This window comes from Balaenoptera borealis, assembly GCF_965194805.1.
Source record: "Balaenoptera borealis genome assembly, chromosome: 5".
Lineage (NCBI taxonomy): Eukaryota > Metazoa > Chordata > Mammalia > Artiodactyla > Balaenopteridae > Balaenoptera > Balaenoptera borealis.
This window is the reverse complement of record NC_138862.1, coordinates 108845353-108861220: the sequence shown is the minus strand read 5'-3', so window position 1 is coordinate 108861220 and position 15868 is coordinate 108845353. Positions and strand designations below refer to the sequence as shown.

General features: G+C 34.0%; 1 protein-coding gene and 1 long non-coding RNA gene across 6 annotated transcripts in view; one reads left to right on the top strand and one right to left on the bottom strand.

Moving 5' to 3' along the window:
• RSRC1 (arginine and serine rich coiled-coil 1) overlaps positions 1-15868 on the top strand; it is a 424641-nt gene that overhangs the window by 311430 nt on the left and 97343 nt on the right. The window lies entirely within an intron of this gene.
• LOC309629960 overlaps positions 1020-15868 on the bottom strand; it is a 42696-nt gene continuing 27847 nt past the window's right edge. The window contains exon 2 of the long non-coding RNA XR_014245329.1: positions 1020-15396. This is a non-coding gene — a long non-coding RNA (uncharacterized lncRNA). The remainder of the gene's footprint in view (positions 15397-15868) is intronic.

Genomic DNA, 15868 nt, shown 5'->3' with positions numbered 1-15868 from the left:
GGTAGAATTTAATTATTGCTAAGCCTCCATCATTTGCTTGACATGTGCTGCCCTTAAAGGTTGACCATCCAGTTTCCTCCCCAGTCAGAAAATATGTACTGAGAGCTTTTTCTCTTTCTACTACTCTGCTGATATTTGATTTATTGAAAGCAAATATTGATATTTATTGAAACACTAGTCCTTCATCAGGCCACTTTTTATAAACTTTGTATATCCATGTTTATAACTGACAATAATCTGAAAAGAAGGAAGTATAGGCATAGTGTAAGTGATATTCAAAATTTTAAAACAAGTAAATCTTTAAAGGTTTTCTTTAAATGTTCATTGTTTACATAATTGTTAGAGCTGACAGGTGAATAACTTTAAAAATTATATTATGTACTTCCTAAATTTGAAAAGTTTCAGTAGAATATTTTCTAATTATTCCAATAGCTCTAAAAATCAGAAAATTCCAAGGATGATCATTTTATTTCTGTAAATCATCAATGGATTAACAAGTTATATGATAGAAATAGAAACATTTATGCTTCTTATTGTCTATTGTTTCAATGTAATCATTCATTACTTTCTATATTAATGAACATTGATATAAGCTACATTGTAGCAGTTTCTTTTAAGATTAAAATATATAAATTAAATAAAGAACATTTGCCCTTTGCTTACCCTCATACTTCTATCAAAGGCTCATGCTGTCAGGACCAATTAGTTATCATTTATACTTTTTTCTGTTGTTCTCATTGGTTGGATCTAGATTTGCCTTTAAGCTGTATGTATGTTATTGACATTTTCTTCAAAGACTCAAGCTAGAACCAGATGATAAAATGAGTTGTGCTTTCCTGCAGATACATTTACATTATTCAGCTGTTTGTAGGTGATTTTGCTGTGCTGTAACAAAATAAAGCCTAAAGCATCATATTAACTGTGCTGTTTGTATGGGTGCTAATACACTTTGAATAAAACCCTCAATTACTAAGCATTTTTGAGTCCTGACAAGACAGTCCCATGACATTAATGGTATCTTTATAACCTTTTTAACTTCTTGTTTCTCTGACAGAGCTCTACAATAACAGCAGTGGGTTTGCCCTTGGCAAGCAAAAACTCATTTTGAGAGGATAATAGGTATTTACTATTTAGATAGCTGGCAATAAAATTTCTCTGAATGAGATTTTCCTTAGAAACTATAAACTGATTAAATTACTTCTTTTTAATGGACTAGAAAAGTGTGTAATAATAGTTTGTTGAAGCTTTGCATCCAGTGTCTTGCTTCCTTTTTTAGAGGCATAGAAGCAGTCTGGTTTTGGTGAATTATAGAGGTTGGCAGAAATTATTCTCCATGGTATACTTTATTCTCAGTTTTTTCTCTAAGTAAAAAAAAAGTGGGTACTTCCGTGAAGATAGGAAGGATACACTCAGTAATGTATCTGTTTACTTCAAACTTTATTTTAATCAAAAGTAAAATGTAGCAGTTGTTTTATGCTTTAAAAATTCTGTTTTTAGGAAATATACCCCAACAAGGATGTAAATTTGAAAACCACCCTGTTTTTCTGGTTGATATTTTTGCTTAACTTATTTAAAATAAATGAAAATCAATAAACTATTTCATCTATTGCTTAAAGGCTAAAATTGAACTTATTACTTTTTCTAGTACTGATTATTAATATATATGCATTTATATTTCTATGAGCAATTTAATAAGAGATTTTCGTTTAATGATTATTAATTTGGATCCTATAAAATTCAGCATACCAGCCCATGATACAAACTATAAGAAAGAAATTAACATTAGTTCTGGTAGAAAAGGAATACTAAAATATATTTTATTATTATAAAACTTGATTAAGGAATGTCTCAAAATTTCACTTAATGTGAATTTTGTCAATAAATATCAACTAAGAAAAATAATTTACATTTCTTGATTTAAAATGTGAAATCTTACATAAAATATATTTGGTAACTCATACTCTAAACATTTTTCTTTAAAGACAAATCCATTATGGTCCTTGGGGGTGACAGCTTGCAGAATATCTTTCCAGGCCATGAATTTTGCACAGAAGTGCATCAAATTCAGTATTTTTATTGGCAGTCAGAATTTCATATTTGTCACTATAATAAAATTGTGATTGAAATGGGACCTTGAATGTTCTGTCCTTATGTGAAGTACTTTGAATTTGAATATCACACAGATCCTAACTTAGAGTACATTCATTTTCTCTTGAGCCTTTGGCACTGACACATCCATCCCTGGCATTGTTTTTCATTCCAGCAAATCTGTGCTGTTGGCACCAATAGGTACAAGGAACACTAGTTATGATAGTAAAGAAATGAAGAGAGAAACAATAATATTTGTCTTCCCCTTTGAATGATCTAATCCAGGTCACTACTATAAGCTATAAACTACTTCATAATTTAGATTTTATCGGGTCAGCTGTTTTGTCATTGTGCTTTTTTCTCCCTCACTTCTCAGGATTATAATAAACATTAGTGAAATATTGTGAAATAATGGCTCATGTAGTAAATTTACTGAAATTTGTTTTCAACTGACCTGGGAAAAGTTTTTTAGAGAAAATTGAGATTACTTTAAAATGGAAACTTATCCTCTTTAATATACAGTTCTACTTTAATTCCGATAACGCTGAAGTTATTGGTAAAACTGATTTACTGAAGTATAGCAAGGATGTAATGAATATGTATTTGCATTTCAGTTGTTTATTCTTCAGTAAGACATAAGTATAGGTTCACTACATTTTCTCAGTTTATTCAACTAGTTGTCACTGAAGTTAGGTAATGAAGCAACTATACTCCAATAAAAATTAATTTTAAAAAAGTTGGGTAATGAATACAACTTAAAAATATAAAGTTTTTTTTCAATATTTTTATGGCAACATAGCACAGATTTGGGGCTGTTGTAATAGTTTTCATGGAGTAAAGAAGTCATTAAAGGAAGATATCTCTGTGATTATTACTGTTCTATAAATGATTAAACTTTATCCAAACAGGAAAAAAATGTAAAAGTTTTCTGCATAAAATGTATCAACTTAAAGCTTATCTAATTAAAAAAAATAGAGCTAGCAGATTTTTTATAGAGAAAAATTAATTGCTATATGTGCCTATCAAGTTTTATAAGAACAGTGAATCTTTAGGTCTTTATTATTATAAGATCAGGAACTCGGAGAGTTGCTTGTTTTGGGGAACCTCCATTTTCTAGTGTGAATCAGCGCAGTTACCATAATGTTTTGTCATTCAACAGAATGCTCACAAATATGAATTTTAATTAAATGTTATGCTGCAATGATAAACTATATCTACATACAGCTTTACATTAATCCTTGTGGCCTCCCAAACCCTCCATCCCCATGCCACTGTTGGTGCCTGTGTTAATTTGCTTAATTTTATGAAATGGTAAACAATACCTGAAATTCTTTTTAATATATAACTCAGGACTTGACCAACAGAATGCAATTTCATAGCACTGTTTACGGGTGCAGAATATTATTTTTGGTAATTTCTTTCTTAAACAGTTCTTATGTTGAGTTCTTTCTTTTGAAGAGATTTTCAATTTTAACATGAGGGAACTGGTGTGATGGGTAAGGCTTTTACATGGAAACAAAGTAGCAGATTGAAGTGGTTTCAGGGCTTTAATCCCTTGGTAAATTAGCCAGCAGGCTAGCCTTTTCATAGACATGCTAAACAACAGGTTGATGCCATTTGGGCATTAGCAAAGAGAACCACCTGAGGGAATAGTGAGTGAATAAGAAGAAATGTAGAATGGGAAGAAGGCATGGGTATTAGCTTCTCCTGGGTGGAGTGGCTAAAGTAATACCCATAAATGAGTCATTGTATCTGATATTTTAGGTTTCCCCTTGTATGTTCTTAAACTTACATTATTCTCAAAATTCTCAAATTTACTTTGAAGATGACATTACATTTTATTATTATACAGTGCTAAAGTTGTACGTGAAAAACTTAAGTGCCGGTAAGTTTATAAATACTTACATGTTATAAATTTATACTTTCTCCTTTTTGAAAAGAGATTTGAGGCTTTCAGATTTGTTTGCATATTGTTATTCTTAATCAAGTAGAAGACAACATTTTGAAATGTGAATATGTAGAATTTTAAAAGCATATTTAAATAATCTTGCCTATTTGTAAACTACAAACAAATATTTATAGGCTATTATAAAATTATTTTCTTAAAATGTTTTCATAGTTTTCCAAACTAATTACCTGAGAGAAATGAACTATTTGCCATATTGCATTATCTGTATTAGGCAATGTATTTAAATCATACCATAAATAAATAGTGACCAGCACAGTTAGCAACAGTTAATAGGAAAAATTATTTATTTAGACTTTAACCAAGGAATGTAACTTCATGTAAACATAAAAGAATTTATCTAATCTCAGGAAGAGCCAATTATAAAAATTATTCATTTTGCATATTATTTAAAATTCCTAAACTAGTTGGTACTTTGGTATTGATAAATATTAGAATAATGCACCATGAAGAAAATTGATAAAGGAGTACAATCATTAAAATAATCTGGTACCCTATGAGGCCCTTTCTCTAGGCTTTTAATTTTTCATTTAGAAGGGGGGATTTAAGGATCAATATGAAGATCTGTTGATAATATTATATTTAATTAGAGTAATCAAAAACCATGCTCAGAGCGTGACACCTGCCAGGGAGAACTTCAAAAAGATAGTAAGCAGCATGCGTTAGAATTGTCTCTTTTGCTTGTCCATGAGCACTAATCTAGCAGAAGTCCCAAATGGGGCAGCTAGTCAGCTATTTTATTGACTTTGATCTGGTTTGGGGGGCAGTTTATTTTCCCATAATGCCATTGATCAATGATTTCCTTTCAGCAGTGATGTAATTAAAGGGCTTTAGTCGACTTCTGCTGTGTTGCCTTGAAATTTATTATTCTGGAGATTTAAAGAAGATCGATAGGGTGCAGTGGCCTGATGTTTGGACCCGAGTAGGAGGACCCTACTGAGAGTATAAGGCATGCAGAAAACAAGGCTTCAGGACACAAACAAGATGTTTACCTGGGACCCTGAGCTGACCTATTCACAACAGATCCTGTATAACCAGTAGCATTTTAGTACCTATTTTTATCACAGCCTCAAAACTACTTTGTCCTCTTTGTTATTGATTTTTAGAGTTTGTTTTAAAGCAGTTGAAATCAAATATTCTTATTGTCAAAGGAAAAATTAAAATTTAAACATATTTGCAGGAAATGCAGATTTCAAATGCCTTCATCATGAAATGGGAATAAAACATGATTAATTCCAGGAATTAATGGATGTCTTTAAAAACTCACTAAGATCTATTAAAAGTACGCCATTAATTTGCTTTATTTTATAACTAATTTAAACACAAATAGTTTATTTTTGTATGTGTGGAAATGTACATACAATGAACAATGTTCCTAAGTGATCAAAATATCACATTTAGGTCGAACTCATGGGACATGATCTACCACTAACTAGAAATTAATAATTGCCTTACAACTTACATTATTTGGTAGATAAGTAAAATAAATTCAGAGAGTCTTTATAGTATGTAAACTGTACATCCTGGTTTGCTTCTAATTGTGTTTTAATAAAGTCAAAATAAGTTGAAAATTAAAGGGGCAGGTTTAAGTTCCCCAAACGATTTTCTGTGTTGCTTTGTTAATAAGATTTCTGTTAACAGTTTTTTTTCACCAGGTACATTGAAAACTCTACACACTTCTTTTAAGAAATCTCAATGTACATTAGCCTGTTTTAGATTTTAAGAAATCCGGAAGTAATCCTCTTTAACTTTGCTTAGCATGACATCTTTCAGTCTTACTTGCCCTATGTCATAGATTTCATGGAGGCCCAGTTTCAAAAATTCGAGAGATGGTGAAAACAGCCCTGACAGGAGAAGAGACAGATGTCCTGAATTCTAATCCTGACTTTGCCTTTCATTGTCCATATGATTTTCACCAGTTAATAATCACTCTTTGTCTCGGCTTTCTTATCTGTGAAATGCGATTGTGTCTGAGAGGTTGGGGTCGGTCAGGGGAGGATACACAACGTCCCGAAGAGCTCTTTCAAAACTGGCATTCCATCAGACCCTCTCTCCCCATGATGAGATTGCCTATAGATGCTCTTGATCTACTAGTTAATTATTGCAGTATTAAAACTTATTTTCTCAACCTTACGATACATTTATTGAACTGTCGCTTTTTGGGACTTTGAGTCATCAAAGCCATGTTGAAAATATAGCAGTTATAGTTAGAAATCGAAGAGTAAACACAAGCACAATTTATTACTTTGCTAAATTTAGCCAGCACCAGCAGACTGAGCCTCTTGATGAAGGTGACACACCATCTAGCCAGAAAACAGGCGTGGTAATGCAGACACAGTATCATTTGCTATCTTGATAAACATTAACTAATTTATAAACATTATTAAGACCATATGACATAGTTAAGTAATAAGCTGAGGCAAATAACCATAGCAGAAAACAATGAGCAAATTAGAGATTTTGTGTATATTTTAATAATCGCCACTAGTCATTTACAGTGAATTAAGATTTCTTGGCATCTTTTCGGACCACCAATGACTTAGTGAAAAATGGTGCACTTGAATACAGTATATGCAAAGTGAGAGAAACTAGAGGGCTACAGAGAATCATAGTCCCCGCCTCTTGGAGCTTAGAGGCCAGAAGTACTATCATAAAAGGCAGAAGAAGTGACGTGACAAACATAGGTATACATAACACTTCCTAGAGGCACAGTTGAAGATGGAGGAACAGAATGTTTTGTTATGTTTTATTTATTTTCTTTCATAATTTATTTGCTTTATTTTCCTTCATAGCTCTCATTACTCTCTAACATTATATTTTGTGCTTGATTAGTGGCTTAGCATCAAGCTTCCCTACTAGAAAATAAGCTCTGGTAAGGGCAGGAATTTTGCCTATTTGTTCAAGAACATATCCCCCATCCTGTAAGAGTGACTAGCACGTGGTACGTGCTCATTAAAGTTTGCAGGCTTTGGGAGCTGTTGCCTGTATCCACAGAGTAATGTCACCTGAACTGAGCTTTAGGTAGCAAAAATTAGAACTACAGGAATAACACAAATAAAAGAGGGTAACTGAAAGATATTGTTTATGGATTTACTAATATATAGTTTATAAAAATTAATGAGTTTGGGAAAGGTAAAGTCATTTAGCTCATATAATTAAACAAGGTAGAGGAAGCATAGGATAATGCACAGGGTTGAGGGAGGATAAATTTTGATATTGTTTGACTATTGCATAAAATTATGAATTTTACATAGTCAATATTTAGAAAATAGGTTGTCAGTATTTTCTATATGTGACTATTATACTAAGAAATACTATCTTTAACACTTGCACTGTACTGAGAAGCCAGGGTTGTTGACCACATAATTGTCCTTTATGCCACTCATTGCTATTATTGTTCAGTCTTAATCCATGAATAAGCTCCTTCTCACTCTAAGTCCTAAGTGTTCCTCATGGAATGTGCTTACTTTTTTTCCCATGTATATTTTCATCTTAAGTGATCTCATCCATTCCCAGGACTTCAGATATCACCCATGTGCAACAATTTCTAAATTCCAACCCTCTCTTCAAAACTGCAGACTTACATAGCTAACTGCCGGTCTTCTCTACTTACATGTCAAACGGGCAAGATTGTCCTGAATTCTTTTATCTTCCTGCTCCCATCCTCATCCTGCTCCTCTTTCATTGTCCCTCCATTACATCTTTCCAGTTGCTCAAAAGAGCAATTTGGCAAGGTCCCCGCCTGCCACATCCATTCTGTTAGCATGGTCTGTAGCCACCTAAAATACATTTTAATCTTTCTACTAATCCCATTTTTACTGCCTTTACTCTAGGCGAGTCATCATCATTCCTTTGCCTTGACCACTGCAGTAGCTTTCTAACTCATGTGTTCACAGTCTTGCCCCCTATGATCCATCCCATAGCACCCAGAATGATCTTAACCTGTAAACTGGAACCTGTCATTCCCCTGCCAAAGAAAACACCCTTTGGTGGCTTTCATTTACCTTTAGGATAAAATTTCAGAATTCTTAACATGGCTACAAATTCTTCCAGGTTTGCCTGTGTCTACTTCTCCAGCCTCATCTTGGACTGCTCTTTACTAAACTGTAACTATACTGGCCTGCTTCTTGTTTTTTGGTTTGCATGTTATTCCATCTGCCTGAAATACTTAGCTCCTTCCTCCCTCGCAGATTAATTTAGGCTTGTTATTAAAGTTTCAGCTTAAATTTCATATCTCAGTGAAGCCTTCCTGACGCCTATCACTAGATAGTGTCAGCATCTCTTGAAACATTGTGAACTTTTCCTTCATAGCAGTCGATCAGTTTTTAATTAAATACGATGTTCATAATTATTTGTTTGACCTTTTTCAGACTTTTAGAGAGTCAGACCGTGGGTCTCTTTTGTATACTATGTCCTCAACACCTAACATAGTTCCTAGCATATAGAAGGTACTCAGTAAGATTCTCTATCTGTTTTTTAAACATAATTTATCTCTTTTGGATGTTTAGGTATTCAGCATTTCACAGTTCTCTTTGACCTATTGTAGTATGAAATATAGAGAAAAGTATGTAAGTGTACAGATCACCAAATTATGAAGCATATGTCTGTGTTATACCACCCAGATCAAGAAGCAGCACTTCGCTAGTACCTCAGGAGCCCCCATTTTCTCCTTCCTGTCATAACTACCATCTTACCCTCTATTGTGGTAATCACTCCCCTGCTTTTATGAATAGTTTTACCACCTAAATATATAATGCTAAGCACTATAGTTAAATTTTCCCAGTTTTCAACTGGAATCATATACTATATATTCTTTTGGGTCTTTGTTTTCTCAACATTGTTCTCAAGACTCATCTGTTTGCGTGTAGCTGTACTGTGTTGTTTTTGTGCTGTATAATATTTCATTGTATGAACATACTGCAGTTTTTTTTACCCTTTTTGCCGTTGATGTACTTTTGTTGTCTTCATTTTGCAACTAATATGAACAAGGCTGCTCTGAGAATTCTTGTAAAAGTTTATATCCTGGTTCACTTGTACAAGATCTTCTCTAAACTCCACACCTAAGAGTGGAATTGCTGTCTCATACGGTATATATAATTTCAAATTTACTAGGATGTGAAACTTTTCCAAAGTTGTTATATCAATTTCTTTTCTCAACAGTAGTATATAAGAGTTACCATTGCTCTACCTTCTCACCAATACTTGGTATGGTCAGACTTTTCTATTTTAGCCAAACTTAAATCATTTTACTTTTAATTGCCATTTCGCCGATTACCAGAAAGCTTTAGTAGTTTTTCATTGGTTTGTTAGCCACATGAATTTCTTATTTTATGGAGTGTCTACTTAAGTGTTTAGCCCATTTTCCTACCATTGTATGTTTTTTTCTTATTGACTTGATGGAATTCTTCATAGATTCTGGATATGAGTTTTTTGTTTACAGTTAATAAATATTTATGAATGACTGAATGTAGCTCTTCCCAACCCACTTACCTATTCCTCCTCATACACTGGAGATATAAGATATATATTTAAGATACCGAACAATATCAGTGTTCATTCTGCTTTCAGTTGTGAGGAATTTTTTGATATCTTTATTATCTGCCGTTTTTTTCTAAAGATAATTCGAGACAGAAGTTAAACTTTAAAAGAAGATCTCTTTCATGGTTTATAGGAAAAAAAATGACTTGATTTCCAACTTGTCTAAAGAGTTACATAGAGTTTTTCTTTCTGAAATGAGAAAAATAGGGAGGGAGGAAGGGATGAGAATCATAATACACATTAATTCAAATGCTTTTGAATTTATCTGAAAATTTTTGGTCTTATTCATGTAACTGTGATGAGCTCTACTAGAACCATAAAATGTAAGTGGTTCAAATTATCATTTCAGAGCCATTGATTTTGGGTCTCTTCTTGGCTAAATTTTACTGATTCTTTAAGAATCACTTCGTGTCACTTTCTCTTGGAAGTCTTAGTTATCGTCCACCAGACTGAGTTAGTTCTGCATTCCCTTTGCATATCTGTATTATAGAACTTAACTACTACACAGTTATAAAAATGGATTTTCTCGTCTGCCTCCCCTACTGGACTTGTTTCTTTAGAACTTCCATAGGTAGTCTCTCAATTGTCACCACCTAGAATAGTCATAAAGTCAGTCTTCTTTAAAAAGAAAAAGCTAATGGGTATAGGGAGGCCTTATCCCCCTCTGCACTCTTCTCTCCAATAAATCATTCCCTTAAAGGGTTAAGTTAAAAATTTAGTGATCTCCATTACTGAACTAGAAGATTAATTATATAGGAACATTCTTACAGTTGACAGCTTTTACAGTTAATTTCTCTCTGATTTTCATTTTAAAACTATCCTTAAAATCTAAACAAACAAAAAAAAAGGTCGTGAAGAACTTAGGGGCAGGACGGGAATGAAGACACAGACCTACTAGAGGATGGACTTGAGGACACGGGGAGGGGGAAGGGTAAGATGGGACAAAGTGAGAGAGTGGCATGGACATATATACACTACCAAACATAAAATAGATAGCTAGTGGGAAGCAGCCGCATAGCACAGGGAGATCAGCTCGGTGCTTTGTGACCACCTAGAGGGGTGGGATAGGGAGGGTGGGAGGGAGGGAGATGCAAGAGGGAAGAGATATGGGGATATATGTATACGTATAGCTGAATCACTTTGTTATAAAGCAGAAACTAACACACCATTATAAAGCAATTATACTCCAATAAAGATGTTAAAAAAAGAAACTATCCTTAAAATTTTTGTTCTTTAGGCTTTCTGGTGTTTGATCATGTTAAACAAAAAAGCAGATTGAGAATTTTATGTTTATCATTCTCTTGCAAGCAAATTCCTTCTCTAAGAGGTATTAACTTAGATCTTCATTAGATGGGATAAAATGAAATTTTGTTCATGTTTAACCCTTGAGTGGCCCTTGAGGAATACAAATGAATCTTCTGTAAATACATTCATTAGACGTTCTGTTGGGTGTCATTAATGATTTCATTGTTAGTTAAAAGTATCCTCTTTAGTCCCTGTATTTGCTCCTAGACAAATAATGAGTCTTTTTCATTGCTTTTACTTGAAGACAGTGTGAGGCAAGAAAGCAGAGAATATATTTCGGCTGTCTCTCTTATTATCACCTCTTTTCTTTTGATTTATACCTCTATGACCTGCTTCCTGTTTCCAAAGAGGTAGGGTTTGAGAAATAGTCAAGTTTAGTTTTATTCTATTAATTAACTCATTCTTTTTTTTTTTCCTTTGATGAAATGATCCAGCTTGAGTCTACTGAATAGTTGAAAATAATTGTCTTCATAGAATATGAAGAATGCTTTTTCAATCATGTGCACTGCTACTTTTTGCCTTTTACAGACTATACTGGGTTTGATATGGGGCTCTGGCATCAGACTGCCTCTATCAGTTTTGGCTCTATCATTTACTAGCTGGGTGACTTTAGATAATTACTGAAATTTTCATGCCTCAGTTTCCTCACTGGTAAAAATAGGATATTAATGTTGAGTATTAAGTAAGTTAATATATGTAAAACACTTAGAATAATTGGTAATACATGGTAACTCAGTAAATACAGGCTTTTGTTTATTATTATTTTTGTTATTAACAGTGTTATGTGAGTTGATTGAACCAGAACTCACTATAGAAAGAGAACAAAAACTATTGGTTATTTGTTATCTCAGACAGATAGAACGATTTTATATCTTTGCTTCTTCAACAAGATGAAGAGCCTGACAAGACTAATATTTTGAGTTATATTACAACAGATTATTATAATTGGTTCATGGAAGGCTTCATTAATAATATTTGACTTCAAAATACATAATTTGCATAGATTTATACTGATTAACTATTCCTAAGTTGCTTTTGCTTTATTAATTAGATTTTTTATTACCCCTTGATTTTAAAGTTTCATGGAATTTCAGATGTGATATATCTAGACTTTTCCTTTATTATGTCGCAGACTATCCTAAGTGTTAGAACATATGGCCATATCTTTTATCCTGAAAATCACTGGGTATATTATCACACATGCTCAATACCTATTTTATTTGTGCTCTCAATATTATGCTTGCTTTATTTAGTCATTTCACACTTTGAATTACCATCCTATTGATATTTTATATAGAATAATTGCCTTTATCTACTTTCTAGTTACATTTTTTCTTTTTCTTTTGCTATCATTTTTGTATTTCTCAATCATTTTGATAGTTTCAATTTGTATCAATTTTAAAATTTATTTTCTTTTTTTAAATTAACTTGTTTATTTATTTTTGGCTGCGTTGGGTCTTTGTTGCTGCGCACAGGCTTTCTCTAGTTGCAGTGAGCGGGTTCTACTCTTCATTGCAGTGCACGGGCTTCTTATTGTGGTGGCTTCTCTTGTTGCGGAGCACGGGCTCTAGGTGCGTGGGCTTCAGTAGTGTGGCACGCAGGCTCAGTAGTTGTGGCTCGTGGGCTTAGTTGTTCTGCGGCCTGTGGCATCTTCCCGGACCAGGGCTCGAACCCATGTCCCCTGCATTGGCCAGCGGATTCTTAACCGCTGCACCACCAGGGAAGCCCTAATTTATCTTCTTGAAGTAGACTTGATTTACAATATTGTGTTAGTTTCAGGTGTACAGCAAAGTGATTCAATATCTTTTCAGATTATTTTCCATCATAGTTTATTACAAGATATTGAATATAGTTCCCCGTGCTAAACAGTAAATCCTTGATTCTTATCTATTTTATGTACAGTAGCTAGTATCTGTTAATTCCATAATCCTAATTCATCCTTCCCCCTGTCCCTTTCCCCTTTGGTTACCATATGTTTGTTTTCCATGTCTGAGTCTATTTCTGTTTTGTATATAGATTCATTTGTATTATTTTTTAGAGTCCACATATAAGAGATATCATATAATATTTGTGTTTCTCTGTCTGATTTACTTCAGTTAGTATGATAATCTCTCTTTTTTTTGGCTGTGCTGCACGCCATGTGGGATATTAGTTCTCCGACCAGGGATTGAACCCACACCCCCTGCATTGGAAGTGCAGAGTCTTAACCACTGGACCGCCGGGGAAGTCCCAGTATGATAATCTCTAGGTTCATCCATGTTGCTGCAGATGGCAGCATTTCATTCTTTTTTATGGCTGAGTAATATTCCATTGTGTGTTTGTGAGTGTGTGAAGGTAAGGTAAGAAGGTTCCCTTTTCTCCACACCCTCTCCAGCATTTATTATTTGTAGACTTTTTGATGATAGCCATTCTGACCAATGTGAGGTGATACCTCATTGTGGTTTTAATTTACATTTCTCTTAATTAGTGATGTTGAGCATCTTTTCATGTGCCTATTGGCCATCTATCTCTATGTCTTCTTTGGAGAGATGTCTATTTAGGTCTTCTGCCCATTTTTGATTGGGTCTTTTTTCTTTTTTTGATACTGAGTTGTATGACCTCTTTGTATATTTTGAATGATAACCCCTTGTTGGTCACATCATTTGTAAATATTTTCTCCCATTCTCTAGGTTGTCTTTTCATTTTGCTGATGGTTTCCTTTGCTGTGCAAAAGCTTTTAAGTTTGATTAGGTCCCATTTGTTTATTTTTACTTAAAACATGGCCCCCAAATTCTTTGACACTTTTCCCTTCGAGGAGCTGAGTCTGTGTCCTCTCCCTTTAAATCTGGGCTTTCTGACTACTTGACAATTAGAAAACAGTTAAGTTATACTCTACCAGTTTCCAGGTCCACACCTTCAGAAACTGGCAGCTTCCACTTCCTGTCTCATGGGACATTTGCTCATGGAGACCAGCCTCCATGCTATGAGGAAGCCAAACAGCCTCATGGAGGAACCGCATATGAGTGTTCTGAGTGCCAAATCCAACTGAATTCCTAGTTGATAGCCAGCAACAACCATCAGGTACATGAGTGAGCAAGCCTTCAGGGAAATTCAGCCCCCAGCCATCAAGTCAGTCACAACCTTTGTGTTGCCCCATTTGATGCTGCATGGAGCAGAGCTACTCTGCCTGAACCCTGCTCAAGTGCAGTTTGTAAGCAAAGTTAATGATTGTGGTTGTTTGAAACACAAGTTTGGGTTGGTGTATTTTGTAATAAAGATAACTGACATGTAAGGGTGAGCTCTTTTCCTTTCTTCATAGTAACATTTTTAAGGAAGTAAATCTTATTGGAACTAGTTCCCAGAAAATTTGACTATGGAGGTCATTTGGTATTTTCTGCATAGGAATAAGCTCTTTAGAAGGTCCGTTAAAAAAAATTTTAAGCTCTTGATAATATATATAAGTAAAGCAGAAAAATAATCTCATCACTTTTCTCTTCTCTTTGAATATGTATATTTCTTATACTTTCACTGACTATAATAACTGCCAGTTTTCTTAATATCGTCATCATTATTATTGTCTTATATTGTATAGAACAGAGATGGCAAATATGAAACATCGATCAGCATTCATTTAGACTAAATGTATAGCTTAGTAGTACTTGATCAGTGTACATTTTTATGCTGAGTCCAGGTATAACTTCCGAATTCTCAACACAGCACTTCATGTTGTTGCTACTAGTGGCATTGGAATGGACATCTGAGATGAGACCTATAGTTTATAAAATATCTTATAAACATTTTTAAATTTTACGTATAACATCATCTTCACGTATAGTTCTCTCCCCTTCCCAACTTGACCCCCAAACTCTCAAAGCTACCTTGATGCCACCATCATGCTGCTTGCAATTTGAAGGCATTTCTTTTATTTTTGAGAGGTCTCTGCTTCACATACATTTTTTTTTTCCTTTTCTCTTTTTTTAACCTCTCCTGTAGCTTTTTTCTGTGTTAGGTCAAAAGTTACCTACCCTTGTGGGAAAAAAATCACTCCAAAATTTCCCTACGGGGACAGTATGGTGAGTGGGAAGAACTATTACAATTTCCTATAAAACAGTTTCACTATGGAAAAAAAATGAGAAGTAAGTACATGAGTGATGAGGTTACTTGCAAAATTTTATAGTACATCTGAAGAGAATGATTATGTAAGGAAACTTAAATTGGTTGAGGCCATGCTGTGTCCCAGGTGCTGGACCACTTATACACTTTAACTCATTTGATTATCAGAACACACCTACAGGGAGAATATTACTATCCAAATTGTTCCATTTATACAGATTTATTAATCCTTTGTTCTTATTCATCTGTTAATCTTTTTCTTCTATAAATTATTTGAAGGATTCTATAGCAAGGTAATAAAATGGTGATGCGTGAATTTTTTTTAAATCAGAAAAAGGAAAAATATTCATTAAAGTAATCAGTCAAGAGCAGGAGAAAAATAGAACAAATTTCACACATCAAAAAGCCTGTAGAGCACAAGACACAGATTTTTCAACAGGTGTTGCTGTGAAGGGCAGACTATAAATGGGATAATGATTAAAGGGGATGTTGAGGTCAAAAGAGGAATTTTTTAAGATTTGAGATATAAGAGCATATTACAAGCTAATGTGAGAAATTCAATTGAGAGGAAGAAATGGATGATTCAGGAGAAAAGACCTTGAGAAGGTGAGAGGGGATAGGATCCAGAACTAACAGGCTCCTCTCTGGCCTTGACAGGTACAGGGAGTCTCTTCTATTGAGAAAAGTACGAGGCCCACACACAAAAATATACACTCTAATTAGAACTGCTACCTTGTATATGTATTAGCCAGGCTGGAAGGAAAGAGGAGTGTTTGAAGAGTTAAATGAGGATACTAAGGGGAATCTTCTTCCTTCTTGTGTCCTTTAATATCTGTTTTTATAATAAATAGAAATTTTTAAAGTAACAAATTCTCAAAA